Source organism: Podarcis vaucheri (assembly GCF_965113315.1).
Source record: "Podarcis vaucheri genome assembly, chromosome: 3".
Classification (NCBI taxonomy): domain Eukaryota; kingdom Metazoa; phylum Chordata; class Lepidosauria; order Squamata; family Lacertidae; genus Podarcis; species Podarcis vaucheri.
In genome coordinates this window covers 53,684,085-53,704,279 of record NC_138761.1, presented here as the reverse complement: position 1 = coordinate 53,704,279, position 20,195 = coordinate 53,684,085, and the positions used below count along the sequence as shown (strand labels likewise).

General features: G+C 43.5%; 1 long non-coding RNA gene across 1 annotated transcript in view; it reads left to right on the top strand.

Annotated features, from left to right (window-relative positions):
• The window catches only part of LOC309528137, a 54,719-nt gene that overhangs the window by 23,584 nt on the left and 10,940 nt on the right, over positions 1-20,195 (top strand). Inside the window, exon 2 of the long non-coding RNA XR_014217559.1 lies at positions 1,975-2,094. This is a non-coding gene — a long non-coding RNA (uncharacterized lncRNA). The remainder of the gene's footprint in view (positions 1-1,974; positions 2,095-20,195) is intronic.

The window sequence follows — 20,195 nt, the reverse complement described above, 5'->3', positions numbered from 1 at the left end:
CTATTGACTATGAAGGTATGACCCCACGTATTCCTGCTTTGCCTCATTTTCTAAAGTTCTCACATTGGCTTTGCAAAGATCTACCTGCTCACAGATCCTTGTCACCTTCTGTCTTTCCCAGGACTTGTAGAGCAGGCAGGCAGGCAGGCATTGGCTACCATGTATGTTCTACTTATCTTCAGCATGCAGCAGTCATGCTTCTGCCTGATGAAGATGGCCAAAAATACTTCAGCTAGTGGGTTCCTTTTCTGTTCCCTGCTTAAGTATCTATCTTGTCAAATGGGACAAAGAAATAAACCAGACAAAAACCAAACAGGTGAATTTTCACTTTAATTCAGAAAAAATACTGAACTCTTCCTTTTTTAAATTCATCAGGACTGAAATATTTTAGCTTTGAACTTTTCTTCCTTCCAAACCAAACTTTAGTAGTTCTGATTTAGGGATTTCTATTCAGTTTCCAAGAGCAGATTTAGGTAAGGGCAAGATTTTTTTTTGCACCCCTTTAAAAAAGAATACATATTGGAATACCTATTGAACTATTCCACTTTGGAAGGTTTTTTTTTTTTTAATGCTTTCATCTCATCAGATCTTTGGTTTCTGCTTCTTCCCAGGACCTTTTGAATTCCTGCTGTCTGGAAGCACAACCCATTATGAAATCACACAGCCTTCATTCTGGTAGCCTTTCCCAAAAAGTATTGGCTCCAAGACACTTTCCTCTTTGAAGCATGAAAATATTTAAAGAATGACTTCAGCGGGATATTTTAAAATGAAAGAGCTTGCTGAGAATCCATGCAACCATGGAAGACCATAATTACAACAGCAGATTTTAGACCAGTCAATTTTTACAATCAAGGGTCCACAAATGCAATTATTGGCAGGAGCCAGGTGTTTCTAAGAACATCCTCAAACTGTGCTCAATGCATATTCATATATATATATATATATATATATATATATATATATATATATATGTGCATGTTTCTGGGTTTTTCTAGTATTTGTTTGCTTGGATAAAGAATGTATACATCTGGTTATTTTTGATAGCCTGATTATATTTATAGCTCAAAGGAACTTCACTTTTGAAAGTCGGATGACTTCACAATTTGCATTAATTAGAACTTGAAAAACCATCCCTTAATGATGACAATATGAAGTGATGATTTCCAGCATGTGAAACAGCTATTGCTGTTAGTGATGAACAAATCTGTTTCATCCCTTATCTGAATCATTCTGCACAAAAATTCAAAAAATGCACTGTCTCACAAAATATGCATTCAGGTATGCATTATCTTAATATATATGCATTCTTATCTTAATATATACATTCATAACCTATTTCATTCTAAAATATACATTTTAAATAACATTTTGGTACATTTTTTGAGTTGAGATCTGTTCACCACAAAAGTCAAAGAATGAAATCCAAAGAGTAATTATGTTCTGATCCACACATTAGTTCAGGAGCTATAGATCAAGTCAGTTTGCATCAGAGTTGACTTTTATTGAATTCTTCAAGCTTCCCTATTGCTAGTCAACAGATAAAATGTCATGGCTGATGGTCACCATTTATCATCACTTCTCATTGCATAGTGATTCTCCCATGATAGACACATTTAATGAATCAGTATCATTGGCTGGGGTTATATACAATCACCACAGCATTGTCCTCTCAGAAGAATATTCAGGAGAACCTGAATAGGCCCCAAGAGGTGAACACCACCTCTCTTGTCCTGAAAACCCACCTGTGTTTTGCAAGCTGTCTTGGTTCTCACTCATGCAGAAGGCTTTATTCTACAATCTGCTAGTGTCCAAATTTAAGTCTGGTCACAGGTTACTAAGTCAAAAAGTATGGCAGAGCTCTAGAGTATATGGCTATGCAGAGGCTAAGATGTTGACTCAACATTTCTCTCTCTCTCTCTCTCTCTCTCTCTCTCTCTCTCTCTCTCTGCCATACCTGCTGGGACCAGACATCAGCAATGACTGTTCGCCCCACACACCCATACACCCCTTTTGAAGAGCAGAGTGGGCACCTTCATACATGTGGCTGATGTCCTGAGGCTCAGATCTTGGCAAGCAAGCAGCCTGCCAAGTAGGGTGAGTGTGTGGAGGAGGCAGTCTGTGCTGGTGCACTCGTCTCCTTGTCCTTGATGATGGAGGTAGGTACGATGAGACCAGCTCACTGCAAGATTTATCTTTTATTTTATTTTTATATGATATTTATTAAAGTTTCAAAGAAAAGATTACATAAATAAAAAGAGAAAAAGAAAAAAGAAAGAAATAAAAAATACAAAATACAGAAAAAAGATAATAAACATTTTTAAAAAAACAAAAACACATCAATCTTTCCGTACCTTACATTTCATTTCCTTGCTTCCCTGACCTCCTCAGACCTCCCTTTTTTGTATTCCAGTTCTATTAATTAATTCAGCAATTCCTTTCCCTCTTTGTTTTTATCTTAATCCTTTAACTTAATAAATTATGACTTTGGACTTTCATCTGTTAACAATCCATTTTTACATACACCTTAATAACATTGCTGCTAAAACCACTTAACTTCATTCAGACATCATTCTAACATTCATTAATTTTGCAATATTTCTGTAAATAGTCTTTAAATTTCTTCGAATCTTCTTCCATCGACTCTTCTCCCTGGTCTCGGATTCTGCCAGTCATTTCCGCCAATTCCATATAGTCCATCACCTTCATCTGCCATTCTTCCAGAGTGGGTAAATCTTGTGTCTTCCTGTAAGATTTATCTTTTAGTCTCTCCACTGAAAGGAGTGATTCTTTACTGGCAGAGGGGTGGTGCTGAAGGCAGTGTTTGATAAGCTGGGATGCTGCACTTGGAGTATCCAATGACAATGCAACCTATTTGCCCCTTGCCCTGGGTCAGAGATCGCCAATGAGTTCTGCTCACTGCCCCCCCCACTCTGCTGGTCCCCTCCCCTGGGTTGAGTCCCTTCAGTTCTCCAGTCTTGTCCCACTCCTCCCTGTCTGACCACTCTCACCAAGGCACCTCCACGTGGCCCATGACACAAGCACTCCTTGTCACAAACACTCATAAAATCCCTACCGATCTGCTTCACAGTATTCAGCAATCTGCCAGTAGTTCCGTATCTATATCTGTCTTTCTCCCTTTCCCCCATAGCTAGTGCAATCTACACTGAGTAGAAGCTGCTCTCTGGCCTTCCCAAACCTTGCAGTCCTTTTAATGGAAGTTATCAGAGAATGAACTGGGATTTCCTGCAGTCCAGGAATGCATTCTACTGCTAAGCTAATCACCATCCCAGATGAGCTAATGGTATAGGATAGTTTACTTGCTTTAAAATGCTCTAATAATTTGTTAATATTAAGTAGCATTAGTCAGTCCTCTACACATCTTATTAAACCAAAAAACAAAACTGCAGTAATGCACAAGCCATTCTTCCTCTGCTACACCAGAAGTGCTGCTGATGGACAGAAGAGCATGTTACTGATTAGATCTGGACCAGCGACTCACAGCCTGGGATTATAGTTTCGGCAATTTGCTTGAGTTTGTACAACCCAAATATCAGATAACATTAAGGTTTACATTTTCCATGGAACGCTGTCTCGAGAATATATTGATTCCTAGAGTATCAGATTACTCCAGAGCCAGAGTAGGCCAAAAGGAGAGTTTTGCTCCCCCCCCCTGCTGACCTTTGAAAAACAGAATTGTATGACTACATACAGAGACCCGAGTGACCTTCAAGAATCCAAGCAGGGCCTCATGAATTACAGTGCACTTTAAGTGAGATTGTAAACAATAAGGTGAGGAGGGAAGAATAAAAACCCAAACAGAAGCAGAATTTTAAAGGAATTCCCCAAATAAGAAGAAACTGCAGATTAGCAGTGTGATGCTATACACCCCCACTTAAAATGAAGTCCCATTGAGTCCAATGGGGCTTACCCCCAAGAAACCAGGTGCAGAATTGAAGCCTAACAGCAAAATCCTAAACATGGTTAGTTAGAAATAAGCCCCCCTGAATTCAAGGGGGCTTACTCCCAGGTTAGTGTGCAGAGGATTGCACAGGCAGATTTTCCAACTCAGATGCTTTTTATATGCAGCCCTAGGAACAATTCCAGGACACGGGTGGTGCTATGGGTTAAACCACAGAGCTTAGGACTTGCCGATCAGAAGGTTGGCGGTTCGAATCCCCGCGACGGGGTGAGCTCCCATTGCTCGGTCCCTGCTCCTGCCAACCTAGCAGTTTGAAAGCATGTCAAAGTGCAAGTAGATCAATAGGTACCGCTCCGGCGGGAAGGTAAATGGCGTTTCCATGCACTGCTCTGGTTCGCCAGAAGTGGCTTAGTCATGCTGGCCACATGACCCGGAAGCTGTATGCTGGCTCCCTCGGCCAATAAAGCGAGATGAGCATCGCAACCCCAGAGTCGGTCACAACTGGACCTAATGGTCAGGGGTCCCTTTACCTTTACCTAGGAACAATTCAGTGGGGTTTACTTTTCACATTGTTTGCCATTTTGTTAGTGCTAAGATTCATCTTTCACCTCTGTTTTGCATGTTACCTCACATCATGATATCTTATTGTACACCAGGATGTCTAGCAGCACGTACTTTCTTTAGAAGTCACAGAGGGCTCCTTGTCAGTGTGCAGCTGTGACAAGATCATGATGCAGTTTCATACCCTCCAAGTGTCCCAGATATACTGGAATGGTCATGAAAACCCTTATGTCATCAAAGCTTCTTATTGGTCACAGATAGCTTTCTGGTTTCATTCCCGAATAACAACTGAGGTAGTCATTGCCTCAAGCAATGACTGGGGCTGGCTGGGGCTGATGGAAGGCATCAGGTGGAGGAAGGGTGGCCTGGAGGAATGCTCAAGCATCCAACATGTTTGGAGATGTTTGAAGGCACATCATGGACACAGCTCCATTAGGCATTAGCAAAACAGCTTGAGCAGTAGATACAACACCTTCCATAATATTGAAATGAATTTCATGAATTTCAATTCATGAAATTTCAAAGCATTTTCCAAATGGAAGTTTGACTTGAGTGGTTAGATCTCTAGTTCTTGCTCTTGGTGGACTGCAGATCCACCACCTGGCCGAAATACTCTGTGGGTGAGGGATGGAATTGGGTGCCACCAAATCACATGCGTCCATTGTCAAGAGCTGGGCATTTCCTACCACCACAAAACTCTCAAGATGTCTAACAACATCTCATTCCGCTTTTGAAAGTTCTGCTATGTATCATATAATCAACTGCATTGTGCAACTTGTTAAAACTAATGTGAACTCTTAAAGCTTGAGGGGGGGGGCTGTGTTTTGTTTTTTTATTAAGGCATCTCAGGGTTTTTTGTCATTTCAATTTATAATATTGACTTTCTACCCGTTGTCTAAGTATTTTATTTTTTTCTTCAGAGGGCTGACACTAACTATCTCTGCAGTTATCTTTTTTTATATTATCGAGTAACTGCTTTTCCCCATAATGATGTGCTGTGTATGCCACGGCTGGGCCTGAAAATACAACAATGCCATAAATTAGAGAAAGCCAATGATTGATTTAGGAGTCCTTTTATTTTTACCATAACTCTGCTAGTGGAAATCCAGGACTGCAGTCTTCCACTAGACCTTCCACTGCTATCAATGTCTTTGAGATAAGCTTTAAATAACCATGGGATAAAAGCACACACATGCACCCTGGACAGCTTTATGAAGATAATAACAGCAATTAAACCATGATTCTTTGGGGAATCTCAACCTTCTGCAAATCACTGATGCAAATTTTTAAGTGAGATATCCTTGGAAAGATGTACATTGCACAAAAAATAAAAACCAAGCTGATGAGCTTCCAGAGGACAAAGCCGTGTGTGTGTGTGTGTGTGTGTGTGTGTGGTGGGGGAACAGTCATTGCTGACGTCTGGTCCCAGCAGGTGTGGCAGACTTGCTAATCAACCTGATCACAATTACAACTCAGTCATGTCCCTAGAATTCTTCCCTCTGTTTTCCTGTTGCTTTCCGACAGCTGCTATGCTTAGCTGCCCTGCTGCTTCCCAAGCTACCGTGAAGCCCTTCTGGCAACTGAAGGTAAGCTCAGGGGCTGTAGGTCGGTGCATGAAATTGGAGCAGCTGAAGACAGCAACTGTTGTGAGGAAGCAGGGCTTTGATAGCCATGGTTTCTCAAAACTCACCACTCCCTGTGCTTGCACACAGAAAACTGTCCAGTTGATGATGGCTGGTGGGAAAAGGTCCCATATTTTTATGTTGTGAACTGCCCTGAGATCTGCAGGCTGAAGGCTGGTGTACAAATTTAATACATAAAATAATAAAGGTAGAGGGGATGGAGAGATCTTTGTTGTTGGCATCTATCTGTCTTGAAAGACAATGGCGTGCATCTCCAGGGGTGAAGTCAAACTGCTGTGTTAGCAGCACTGAAGTGACATCCCTGTGGCACAAGCCCTGGCAGAGTGTATGAAGGTCCTGGGCTGCCCCCTTTGGCCTTGCTGATGTAGTTCAAAGGAAAGCAGAGCCATATGTTTGGTACCAGCTTGGCTGCAGGAGCTGTTGGGAGGTGGCATCCAAGATGCCATCCAACCATCTTAAGACTCCATTCCGGATTTGTGTAGGGTCTACTGCTTAGATCTTTCTTCTCCCGGAGATATCCCATGAGGCAGCGGAGGTTTAGGATTATAGTTTTCCTTCTCCTAGATTAGCCACCTTCCCGGGATGATGACATCATCTGCCCCTCACTTCCCTCTGCAGCATGTGTAGAAACCACTTTCTTGACCATTGGAGCCACTGTTTGTTCTGTCTGCTTAATCCTCCAGAGCTTGGGGAGTCCCTAACTCACTGAGTGTTTGAGACCCATCGTCTACCTTCACCTGGTTTAGCCAGCCAGTCGAATCCATTCCCAGGGTGTGGCCTCTGTCACATGCTGACAGCTTCTAAGAGCCACAGGTGAGAGCTGAGTGTTAGATGGGCACTAAAGGTGGGCAGACTACCCCAGAAGGATCACAACATGTCCCCTAACACCCCATACACCCCAATGGAGAGACCATTTTATATTTAAAATTTTGTGCCTTTTTCCAAACAGGGACTCAAAGCAGTTTACAGATAAAAACAAGAATAGCTAAAAACATAGGAAAAGCACGAGCCCTTTCATTAAAACCAATTAGTTCCCCAAAACCTGTTAGAACAGGAAAGCCTGCACCTGCTGGTGGAAGGGCAACAAGGAAGGAGTCTTGATGGAAGAGTATTGAGTACTGGTTATTTCTTCACACTTGCCATCATCAATGTACAGTGATGATGATGCCAAACCAGTTAATTATAACTGTTTGTAATGCAAATCTAGCCTGTTCTAATTCCCATATGTATAATGACCCCTGACTCTGAAGTTCCAGAATTGTAACAGGCTCATAATTAAAAATGAGGTTTCATGTTCTGCTTTCCTGTTTTATTGTGGCTGTATGATGGCTCTCCCTCTTTGTCTGGACTGCTGGAAGAGAAACAGATCACTCTTGCCGGAGATCTGAAACAATCACTGGTAGAAAGCGTTCAAAATTACATCAAGGTTGCCCACCCCTCTGCTAAACACACATCTAACCAAGGTACACTTCAATAATGTACATGTGTATAAAAAACAACCACCACCATGATTTGAAAGCTAAAAAGAAAAAGAAGCACTTTTACTTTTTCATTCCACTGGGCTTGTAAATATGTCTGATTCTGAATCCCAACATGGTTAGTTATTTAAACAGACTTTAGAGATCGTGGTTGTTTGGGAAACAGTGGTCTTTGTTCTTCCTTGTGCTATTTGTTTTGACCGTTAACTCATTAGCAGGAATATACATATATCAAATAAAAAGAATTATAGCAGGCAACAGGCAGCAGATAGGATAAAGGTACAGATAATTTCAGACGATAGTTTGGTAATCTCGTTGACAGAACTAGTAGAGTCTTCAAAAGAAGTATTGAATGAAATCCTCCGCCAGTGTAGCAAAGCATCATGCTATTTATTAAATGAAACCAAATTTGAAAAGCTAGGATTGCGATACAAAAAGCTCCAGGAGACAGTCCTGTTCTATTCCATGGAAAGAAGTCTCAAATAAACATTTGGGCATTAACTTATCTGTGGATTTAAAGACTCTGAGAATAATTATGATCCATAGTAAAGAAATCAAGAAGGATATCAGGCGATGGAATGAGATGAATTTATCATGGATGGCTCAGATAGATGTAGTAAAATCTAATGGCCCTTTGAAATTGCCTTTTCTGTTTCCCACATTACCTATTAGTGTATCAGATAAAATATGTTTTTAAAAATGGAATAAGATGTATTAAATTTATAAATAATGGGAGGGGTAGAATTGAAAATTCTTGCAAAAGAGAGATCAATATAGGAGTTTGAATATTCCTGACACCTGGAATTGGTGGCAATCATATATAGGATTAGGATGCTGGATTAGATATCCTTGATCTGTGGAACAAAAAGGTAATGGGATACCCTTGGAATTCACATTCATGGTCAGAGCAAAAGAAAAGACCAATGAATATTGATAATAATCTAATACTATACTTCTTATTTTGGAACTTGGATGAGATTAAGCAGAAAATTGCTTTTGATTTATCTCTAAAAATGATAATATCTTCAATGAGCACTCTAAGATAAGAGGTACTTCTATATATATGATGAGTTATATGTTAAAATTATGGAATTCCCTCCCAAAGGTTGTTCATCCAGCTTCTTTTATGGTTGTTTTCGATACCTGGGAAAGGCAGCACTATTTTAGAGAATTTTGGAAGTTCTTTGGACGGGGAGAAGGGTTTTTCCATTTGGTTTGATTATTTCCTGGATATAATGCTATGTATTTTTTAAAGTTATATTGTGTACTTCTATGTTCTCAAGGCAGCTTGAGGATTCCATGATTCCAAAGGTGAGGTATAAGTATTTTAATTTGTAAATAATGCCCATTGGTTTTATTTCATTTCTTCCCACAGGTCAGGGAGTGGTGGTGTTTGGAGACCCAGAAAGCACTGGATCCTTTGCATCCTTGCCTACTTTTGTTCTGCCTCCCACCAACATGCCCTCTATCTGCCCATGACATGCACCTTTTCTGCCTTACTGATGTTGATGCTCCAACAGAAGATCAAGGACCCCTGAAAGTACCATGGTGGTAGGGAAGAGGAGACATCCAACACTGGCTGTCCTTCTCTAGAGTTTAACAACTTTTTGTGGCCTTAGAGAAGGAGATCTAATGTTTCTAGCACCCTCTGGGATGGCTGGGCCCATTGAAAGTATTTTAGGATCGAAGGCTAAATCTTTAGCTGAACATAAATTTACACCTGAATGGGGAAGGAACTGAACTATAATATCATGTTGGATATATGTATATATTTACTCAAGAGGGTAAAAAGTATATAGCTATTGCTTTAAGAGAAAAATAATTTAAATGATGAAAAATGAAAAATAAATGAAACAATGACCAAACAGATCTTAACTCGAGAAAGATATGTATATATCATCAGCCCTTTGGGGCTCTCTGCATTCATTGAAAAGCAGTAAATAAAGAAACATTAATTATTATAATCTTATACAAAATAATCCTTGTTGAAGATTTGGACAACCTCAGGCAGACAATGGTTATATTTGGTGGGCCTGCCCTAAAAATGTCTGGTTTCAGCAAGCTATAACTGTGATAATAAAAGACAGACCAAAAGTTCTCATTAAATCCAATAGTTCTTCTATGTTATATGAAGGAATCTTTTGAGACAGTAAAATGAAAAATAAATGATTAATTTGTTCCTAAAATCCAGGACTGAAACAGAATCTAAATAGAATACAGTGGTACCTCGGTTTACAAACTTAATCTGTTCCGGAAGTCCACTCTTAAACCGAAACCATTCTTAAACCGAGGGGCGCTTTGCCTAATGAGGCCTCCCACTGCCAGTCCCCTTCCACAATTCAGATTCCATTCTTAGACTGAGGTAAAGTTCTCAAACCAAGACACTATTTCTGGTTTTGTGGAGTTTGTAAACCAAATAGTTCTTAAACCGGACTGTTCTTAAACCGAGGTACCACCGTACTGGGGAAAGGCCATAGCTCATTAGTAGAGCATCTGCTTTGCACACAGAAGGTCCTGGGTTCAATCTCCACCATCTGCAGGTAGGCTTAGAATAGATCCCAGTCTACTGGAAAGCTACTGCCAATCAACACCAACAAAACTGAGCTAGATGATCCAACTCAACAGAAGTCAGCTCCCCGTGTTCTTATGTTTTATCTAGTGAAGCTTGGCTAGGAAGATGATGAACTACATTGCTGGTGGCAAAATTTACCCATTTATGGACTCAGATATAATCCCCATGGAATTCAATGGGCTTACCTTAATGTATATAGGGTTGTAGCCTTCCAGAGGGAAGGGAAATAAACTCATACATGGAGAACTGGATTTAGTTTTTAGCCCACTGGAGATTCAGAAGAATTGTTAACTAGGGTGAAATTATTCTGTTTATTTTCATCAAGGGATGTGCTTGTTTATGCACTATATGTACACATATGGAAGTATTTGAATAATTTTCAAAAGCATGTGAACGATGTGGATGGGAGAAGGGAGCTAAAATCAAGTGGGCGATACCTTGTGAATGGCATTGAAACATGTCTACTTCTGAACAGCCTGCACTGAGTTCTGTGAGGTTGTCCCCCACCCACCCAGAATTAAGATGAGTAAATAAGAAACGCTTCATTGGATGAAAAGGTATTTATGTGTCCCAATCACCTCTGACAGCTACAGCCCAATAAGCTAGGTGCTAGCATCTGAAACTAACTTGCATTAGTGATGCTCAGTGGGTGGCAAGTCTTACAGCTGGTGCTCTGCTTGAGGAAGGAAACTAGCAGTAAAAACACTTTAAGCATCGCAGGAACGTAGCCCGCAGGAGGGCTGCATGTCCCAGGTCCAACTGTCTGGTCCCATCTAGGACTTTATTAGTGGCCACCCACTGAGTATTGCTAAGGCAATTTTGCTTTTAGCATTTTGAAACTCTTTGGCTCTTCATTCGCCAGTGTGTTGATACAGCAAGTCATCTGAAAGAATAGGGCAATAGTGGTGAGGAAATTAAGAGTTCAGTGTTTGGGTTGAATAATTAGCACAGTTTCCTTTGTGATCTTTTGGCAATCAATTATTTCCTGCTCTCCGTCCCTCTTGGGGACCCAAACTGTAGAGTGAAATGAAGGGTATGGAGGCAGCTTTGTAGCACTGCTAATGGTGTGAACCAGGGCTCATCTACATTTCATTCCACTTCTGCCCCCTTGATAAAGCAGCTATGTACTGCCCCATAGATAAACATAACAAATTAGCCCCTAATAAGCTTGAAGCAAATATTTTATGTTTGTATTTACACAATTTATAACCCTCATAATCAATGGCTATTTAGTGCCACTATTTAGCATCTACTGATAAATACAAATATACATAAAAAGATACATATATCCTCTGCAGTGGTCCCACTCTGGGTTGAGTTCCCCATGCCTGCAATTTGCATTGGGAAAAGAAGCTCCCATTGGAGTGAATAAGCAAATAAGTTGGCTGTACAAAGCTGCAGGCGCCACTCTGTTGTGTTCCTCATTAAATCTGACAGGATTCTTGGTCTATCCTGTAAATCTGTTCCTACATATTGCTACTGGTGTGGAAAGCCCCAATACATTGTGTCCAACACGCCCCCCCCCTTGCATCAGCGCTGCATGACTTCCATTTATGACTCACGTTCTTTAATAGGCCTGTCATGTTTCCACTCGCAAACTCTTTCGACAGCCTCTTCCTTGGATTCTGCTTCATGCTTCTATGGACTCACTATGATCTCACCTCATCAGGATAAATGTAATATATACATATATATTTATTTTAAAATTGTGCTAGTAGTAATAAATACAGGCAATACAGTTGACATAATGATGGTTAACCGATGAGAAAGAAAATGTAATTAGATGCAGCGAACCTCATGAAAGGATAAATTGTCAAGAGCATTTAGAAGAAATTAGCTGTTCACATGCCTCAGAGTGCAATCCTATGGTTCCCCAGAAGGCATCTCAGGAACCAAAGAGATTTTGTTGATCTCTCTCCCTTTGGGTGGTGGTCTGCCCTAGGAAGCCCCCTCCTAGTTGTCGAGGAAAGTATCTCTGCTGCTAGTGTCCCACCATTAGAAAATGTGAAAAGAGGGCAGAAAGGTGGCAATCCAGGGGCATGTCAAGGACTGAGAGTTGTTAAGAGCCACCTGTTCCCCTCACAAAGCTACAATTCCCAGAGTTCCCTGGGAAGAGGGGTTGACTGTTAAACCACCCTGAGAACTGCCATGCTATTAGAGGAGTAGGGATCTCCTAACAATTTGCAGCATCCTTAGCAAACTCAGTTCCTAGTACAGTGGTACCTCGGGTTAAGTACATAATTTGTTCCGGAGGTCCATTCTTAACCTGAAACTGTTCTTAACCTGAAGCACCACTTTAGCTAATGGGGCCTCCTGCTGCCGCTGCATTGCCACTGCACGATTTCTGTTCTTATCCTGAAGCAAAGTTCTTAACCTGAGGTACTATTTCTGGGTTAGCGGAGTCTGTAACCTGAAGCGTATGTAACCTGAAGCGTATGTAACCGAGGTACCACTGTATTATTTGGGGGAAGCCATGGCTGTCTAAAGTAGGATCATAGAATTGTAGAGTTGGAAGGGACCCTGAGGGAATGTCAACTTTACATGGATAATGCAGATATGACCTGAATGTGAGGTTCATCACTTGCAACGTTGCACAGGACTTTGAGGCTTAATTTTTTCCATTTCACTTTTAATTTGTATACCATCTTTCTATTTTACAATACTCAAGGCAGTTTCCAAGCTGAAGAAACAAAGAATGTACACCTTACAACAAAAATGTGATAATAAAACAATTGTTTATGGAGTTTAATTCCTGCCCCTACAGGCTATGAATATTGTAGACCTTAGGATACCTGGGTGATCTCTCTGTTTCCTGATCTCTCTGACGCAGCATAAGCATGGCTAAAAGACCTATATGGTCTGGAGGGATCAGAGAATTTAAGTGAATCCTGGCAAAATGAACCGAGTTCAACACAGGATAATGTGGAACTTCTGCAAAACAGGGTTTTTTCCTGAATTGAGTATTTCCACCACATTTTTCACGTTTATAATATTCAAACCGGGCTGGGCTGAAAGATCCATGCCCCTTGGTATTATAAGGTCACTTGAGAAGACATTTAGAAGTTTCCAATATGACTAAATAAGCAGGAGAAACTTCAAATGGGTCTTTCAGGGTGGTGATGAATTACTGTTATGCGTTTGTAGGGATGAGATGCTGTCTGTTGATTAATGACCAAGTGTGGTGCATCAGATTTAGTTATTGGAAGGACTGCTTCATAACCACACTCCACTCTTGAAGAAACGGGCCTTGTTTTGCCCACTTATGAGATGAATTCATCCATCAAGAGGTTCTTTTTGTCAAAAACTTAAAAGGAACATATGCCAAATGGCTGTGGGAAAGTGGTAAGTGCACTCTTTAAACTGATTTATTCAGTCCCGTGCATAATCAATGCAGTGGACATTTTGTTCTAAGTGTGCCTAGATGGGCGACTATGGATTGCCAGGGTATTGAACTCTGGTATAATAAGAATTTCCCCAAAAATAAATTTTAAAAATAGCCTCTTAAATCTTCCCGTTTTCCAGGCTACCACTGAGACGCGAGATCAGGAGCATTCAATTTGTGTCAGAATCAATTCCAATCAGCATTTAGATGGCTTCGGCTGTAGGACAGTGAGTGGAGTATGGAAAGGATTCCCCCCCCCCTTTTATTGATGACTTGGTTATGAAACATGGGCTGAGATCCTAAGTACACTTGCATCAGGAAAAGCATTCTCCTGAAATCAATGGTGTTGACTTCCAAGCACTGGCAGGAGTGCCAGAATATTTAAAGCTAGGGTAATAGTACCAGTGCCTCTTATTACATCCAGTAAAGTCAACAGTGCCTCTGGATAATCCATTTGGACAGTAAATTATCGTGCATGTCAAAAGTACAAATCTAATACAATTTCAAACCTGTTTAAATGTTGCGTTACAAGTTGCTGGCATGCAGCTCTGTGCTGGGGTTAGAAACCTCTCAAATAAATTCCTTAAAATTCAGCAGAACTACAGCAGGTAAAGGTAAAGTTAAAGGACCCCTGGATGGTTAAGTCCGATCAAAGGAGACTGTGGCATTGCGGCACTTATCTCGCTTTCAGGCCGGGGGAGCTGGCGTTTGTCCACAGACAGCTTTCCGGGTCATGTAGCCAGCATGACTAAACTGCTTCTGGCGCAACAGAACACCGTGACGGGAGCCAGAGCACACGGAAATGCTGTTTACCTTCCTGCCACAGGGGTATCTATTTATCTACTTGCACTAGTGTGCTTTCAAACTGCTAGGTAGGAAGGAGCTGGGACAGAGCAACAGGAGCTCACCCTGTTGTAAGGATTCGAACCGCCAACCTTCTGATCAGCAGGCCCAAGAGGCTCAGTGGTTTGGACCACAGCGCCATCCGCATCCCTAGAACTATAGCACACACACACACAGAGGGAGAGAGATTTGGGGGCGGGGAAGAGAACTTTTATTTGAGAAGGGTGCCAACTGCTCAGTATATCCCATGAATAGGAGTCTTACTAGCTCCGAGGACAAATTTGGGCGAGATGGTCAGACAAAAGATGTGTTGGGTTTGATAGTGCAGAACATTGTCTTGAATTTTTCTAAAGAGCTTTTTAAACTAAACCAAATGGTCCCACTTAAACACAAAATGAAGAATCTCAGAGCATTTGTGCCTTTGACAATACAACATAAATGATCTTAAACAGGTTATTTCCAGCTTCATTTTAAACTTTCTTGCATTAAGAATTGTGCCAAAAACCCCTCATATCAAAACAAGGTTCTCCTTGTCCTTTGATTTACTGTTGGTAAAAGTGTTTGTCAGAATCCAAAGATGTGGAGAGGGTACATTTTCCCAAGGCCTAGAGATATTGAAAAACCAAGCTGCCACTTCACTACAATGGAAGGAGAACTGAGGGTGAATGGTAGATTAAAGCAACCATATAATTTGTCTTACATTCAGTTCAGTCCTAAAATGTGTGACACTAGAGGCTGGGGAAATGGAAGAACTTTCAAGATATCTACTTCGCAAATATCCAACAGCTCTTTTAGAGAGGTTTCCTTGTGAAATATTGAATTTTAAAACAAAATGAAGTCTACTTTGGAATAAGATTTGCAAAAAAAAAAAGAAAAAGAAAGAAAGAAAGAAAAAGAAAGAAAAGAAAAGAAAAGAAAAAGAAAAGAAAGGATTACAACTATTTTTTTGTGTGAAGTGTGCATAACCTACAGATCTTTTGCACACTGCCAGTGTTTCTGGCAGAAGCTAAAAGGAGTTTTCATCAAATACTACAGGAGATCTACTATGGGCAAGAGCAGTTAAGCTGTCTAGCTATTTGTCTATCAAGTCTGACCTTGTAAGGAAAACTGACTTGGGGGGGGGGAATAATCCATGATTTTGCAGTGAAGGTCAGAAAGCCCAAGCCTTACAGTGCATTCATATATTTATAAAAGGTTTGCAGCTGCAATAGTATAATATATTTTTTTAAAAAAATCAAAACTTTAACAGGATAATCATACCTTTATGTCAGGGAACTGACATCAGAAGAAAGGGAGGTGGAAGGGCTCCCAGAGGCTGGGAGAGAGTCAGCAGCTAAAGCAGGGACCAGCAGGGGGAGCGAGGGGTTTCTGGAGGAGGATCTCAGTAATGCTGAGAGAGACGCAGCAGCCAAGGCAGGAACCAGCAGGGGAGAGGAAGGGGTGAGAGACACGTCCAGCAAAAACAGCGGGGAGGTGTCAGAAGCCACCGTAGGGAGACCCATGCTTCGCCGGAAGCTGCCACGTCGTGAGTCCAGGAGACGCGTTTCCGTTAAGGAGCTTCTTTGCTGGAAGCGCTTCCGCAGGCAGCCACTGTCAGACTCTACTAGTGACTAGAGCAGACATGTCTGAGAAGCTCTGTCACACACAGAGGTTTGTGGAGCCGCACAAACTCTGAGGGGGCACAATTTTAAGCACAAGCAGCTAATCATCCCCTCACAGCAGTCTGACAGTCTTTGTACGCTGCCTGTGCAGGAGAAAGCATCATGAGCAACCCAGCCGGAACCGGAGGGGCAGGGGTTGGAGCTGGTCCAAGCTTGGAAGAAAGGTATCAAGCTTTGGAGGTCCAACTTGCGCTGCAGACGGCGAGGCTCGAGGAGAGAAGGGCTCAGGATGCAGACAAGAAGGGGAGAACCACTCAGTTCCCCAGAAAGGTACCAGGATTGGTGCAGAAGTTTGGGGGGGACCCCAAGGATTACCATGCCTTTAGGACAGAGATGCAATATGCCCTTAATGTGCAGTTTGATGAGTTCCCTGATGAGGAATCGCGAGTTGCTTTCGTAATTGGGCATCTTGAGAAGGGGGCGCGAGACTGGGTTCGACCCCTGATGGCAACGCACAATGATATCCTAAAGGACACTATGAAGTTCTTTCGTGCAATGGATATCATGTTTTCCAGCGATATTGAGGAAGGGGTGGTGCGCAGACAGCTGATGGCTTGCAAGCAGGGAAGCCGATCTGTCCGTGAGTACTGGACTGAATTTACCATGCTGGTTCACAGATTGGGGTGGGATTTATCGGCGGCACCCATTCAGATGCTATTTGAAGAAGGTCTTTCTTCGGCTGTGAAAGACGAGCTGTCCCGGAGCCCCAGGGCGGTGTCTATGGATCAGCTGACCAAATCTGTGCTGACCATTGGAGCGCGCCAGGAGGCAAGAGCCTTGGAGAGGCGGGAAGGGAGAGGGGAACGTTGGAAGGAGTTCCGCATTCCAGACATTCCTGAGCCAGCTTTCCCGCCGGCAGAGCCGATGGAAGTCGGAACAGCGCGCGCGCGCAGTTTCAAAGCCCAGTGAGGGGGCTAAGAAGGAGGGAAAAGGAGCCCGGAAATGCTATCTCTGCCAACAGCCAGGCCACTTTGCCAGAGTCTGCCCCCAGAGGAAGGAATGGCAAGGGATGGTGGGAGCTGTTGAGGGGGGAGAACAGGGAGAAACGGAGCAGGTAAAAGCCAACGCCTGGTTGCCACCGTCAGGGCACTGCAGCCAGGCCAAAGAGCAGTGAAAGTGCCCGTGCCAGAAGCTCCTCGACCTGCTCTAGTGATTGAAGTGTCGCTAGAGCTGCAAAATGGACACCCCCTAAAAATAAAGGCGCTGTTGGACTCAGGCAGCTCCTGCAATTTTATGAGCAAGGAGTTTGCTGCTGAACACCAGATACAGACGATCCCTTTAAGCAACCCCCTTCAGGTGACCACGATCGATGGCAGGGAACTGTTGGGAGGAGGAGTCAGCTTGCAGACCGTCCCAATGATAATGAGGGTGGCAAGGCACACAGAACTGATAGCGTTTAATGTGGCCACCTTGGGAGGCGCTCCCATTATTTTGGGAATGAGCTGGCTAGCCCTACATGATCCGCTGGTGGGCTGGCATCAAAGAGTGGTTTCCTTCGGTTCAGCACATTGCTTAGAACACTGCAGGGGGGAAAAGGGTTCAGCAGGGGCCCAAGCCACCCTGGCAGGGACTGAAGTAATGGAGAAGGTGAAGGTGCCACCACAGTATGCAGATCTCAGCGACGTGTTCAGCGAGAAGGAAGCTGACCAACTACCCCCGCATAGGCCCTTTGATTGCCAGATCAATTTACTCCCTGGAGCACAGCTTCCTGTAGGCAAGTTGTATGCCATGTCAGACAGGGAAATGCAGGAGTTGCGAGAGTTCATTGACAAGAACCTGAAGAGAGGCTTCATCAGAGAGTCCAAGGCAGCGGGGGGTAGCCCAGTGTTTTTTGTGGATAAAAAGCACACGGACAAGCCGAGACTTGTATGTGATTTCAGGCGGTTAAATGCAGTGACAGAGCCGGCGGCTTTTCCTATGCCCAGGATTGATGATATTTTGACCAGGGTGCGGAAGGGAAAGATTTTTACAAAGCTGGACCTAAGGGGGGCGTACAACCTGATACGTATAAGGAAAGGGGATGAATGGAAAACCACCATGTTCACCCCTTTGGGGGCATTTGAATACCTCGTGATGCCTTTTGGATTACAAACAGGCTCCGCGTGTTTTCAATCTTTCATAAACCACGTACTGGGGCCTTTGCTCTACAAGAATTGCGTGGCCTTCCTAGATGATGTGTTGGTGTATTCGGAGAATGAGGAGCAACATGTGAGAGACGTCAGAGAAGTGTTGGGCAGGCTGCAAGCCAACAGGCTGTGGGTGAAACTGGAGAAGTGTCAGTTTCATACCAAGGAGGTGGAATTCCTGGGGTACCGCTTGTCAGACAAGGGGTTGGCCATGGACCCCGGCAAGGTTCAAGCAGTGCTGGAATGGAAAACACCCAAAACCAAGAAGGATGTGCAGAGGTTCCTAGGGTTTGGAAACTTTTATCGTAAGTTCATCCGAAACTTCGCCCACCTGACGGCGCCCATCACGGACTGTCTCAGCAGTAAAAAGAAGTTTGTTTGGACGGCGGAGGCGGAGCGAGCGTTTGAGGAACTGAAAAGGGCCTTCGCCTCTGAAGAACAACTTCTGCATGTGGATTTACAAAAAAAGCTGAGGGTCGAAACAGACGCATCTGACAGAGCCATAGGGGCGGTGCTTCTTATGCAGCCGGGGAAGGAGGAGTCAGAGTGGCGACCGTGTGCCTTCTTTTCGCGAAAGCTGAACAAATCCGAGAGGAACTACACGGTGTACGACCGGGAACTTCTTGCGATTCATGAGGCTTTCCGGAGATGGAGGCACCTGCTAATTGGTGCACAACATAAGGTGCAAGTGTGCACGGACCATAAGAATCTAGAGTATTGGAGAACTGCGCGAGTGCTCAACCAACGGCAGTTGAGATGGGCCCAGGAGTTCTCCAAATTTAACTTTGAGATTTGTTACGTGCCAGGCCCAGAGAACGTTAGGGCGGACGCTCTCTCACGCAAACCTGAATATTTGGAGGGGGAGGGAGCACCCGAAGAGACCCATGTCATTCCAGAGGACCGCTGGGTGTGTGGGGCGGCATTGGTGGGGCAAAGGGAACTGGTAGAGGGAACGGTGCAGGATGAATACGCCCAGGACAAACTCAGGGGTCTCAGGAGGGAGGGAGACAAACCCGGGGGTTTTGAGGAGAGAAACGGGGCGTTGTACTACAAGGGAGCGTTATATATACCTGAAGGGGAATTGAGGGAAAAGGTACTCAAGCAACTGCACGATAGCCCCACAGCAGGGCATTTTGGGCAACACAAAACCATGTGGCTGGTTACTAGGGAATTCTGGTGGCCCAAGGTCAGGGAAGATGTGCGGGAGTATGTGAGAGGGTGTGACCAATGCCAACGAGCCAAGGGGGAGAGGCGGGCACCGGCAGGTTTATTAGAACCACTACCCACGCCTGAAAGACCATGGGAAGCAGTGGCAATAGATTTCATGACTGATCTGCCAAGGTCCAGAGGGAAAACAGCCATCATGGTTGTGGTAGACCTGTTAACCAAGATGGCCCACTTTATAGCCTGCTCACATGCGGTCACAGCGGAAGAAACCGCTAAATTGTTTGTGGAAAATGTGTTTAGGCTGCATGGCGCCCCCTTGAGGGTGGTTTCTGACCGAGGGAAACAATTTACTTCCAGGTTCTGGAGGAAGCTCATGAGCTTATTGCATGTAGAGGTGAATTTCTCAACTGCCCGTCATCCAGAAACCAACGGGCAGGCGGAAAGAGCTAATGGTGTCCTCCAGCAATATTTGAGGTGTTATGTGAATGACAGAGAGAATGATTGGGTGGAGAAGCTGGCGTTGGCAGAATTTGCCTACAACAATGCAGAGAACGTGTCCACGGGGATGAGCCCCTTTTTGGCTAATCACGGGTGTCATCCCCGAGCCTTCCCAGGGGGGGAAGGGGAGAACTGGAGCGTTCCAGCTGCAGAACAGTTCGTTGAAGAAATGGAAGCGATCCATCGCCAGCTCCAACTTAACTTAAACAGGGCTAAGGAGGAATATAAGAGGCAGGCAGACAAAACCAGAAGGGAAGGGGAAAGCATTAGGGTGGGGGACCAGGTGTGGCTGTCCACCCAAGGGTTACCATTCAAAGGGGGTTGTAAGAAGTTAAGACCCAAAAG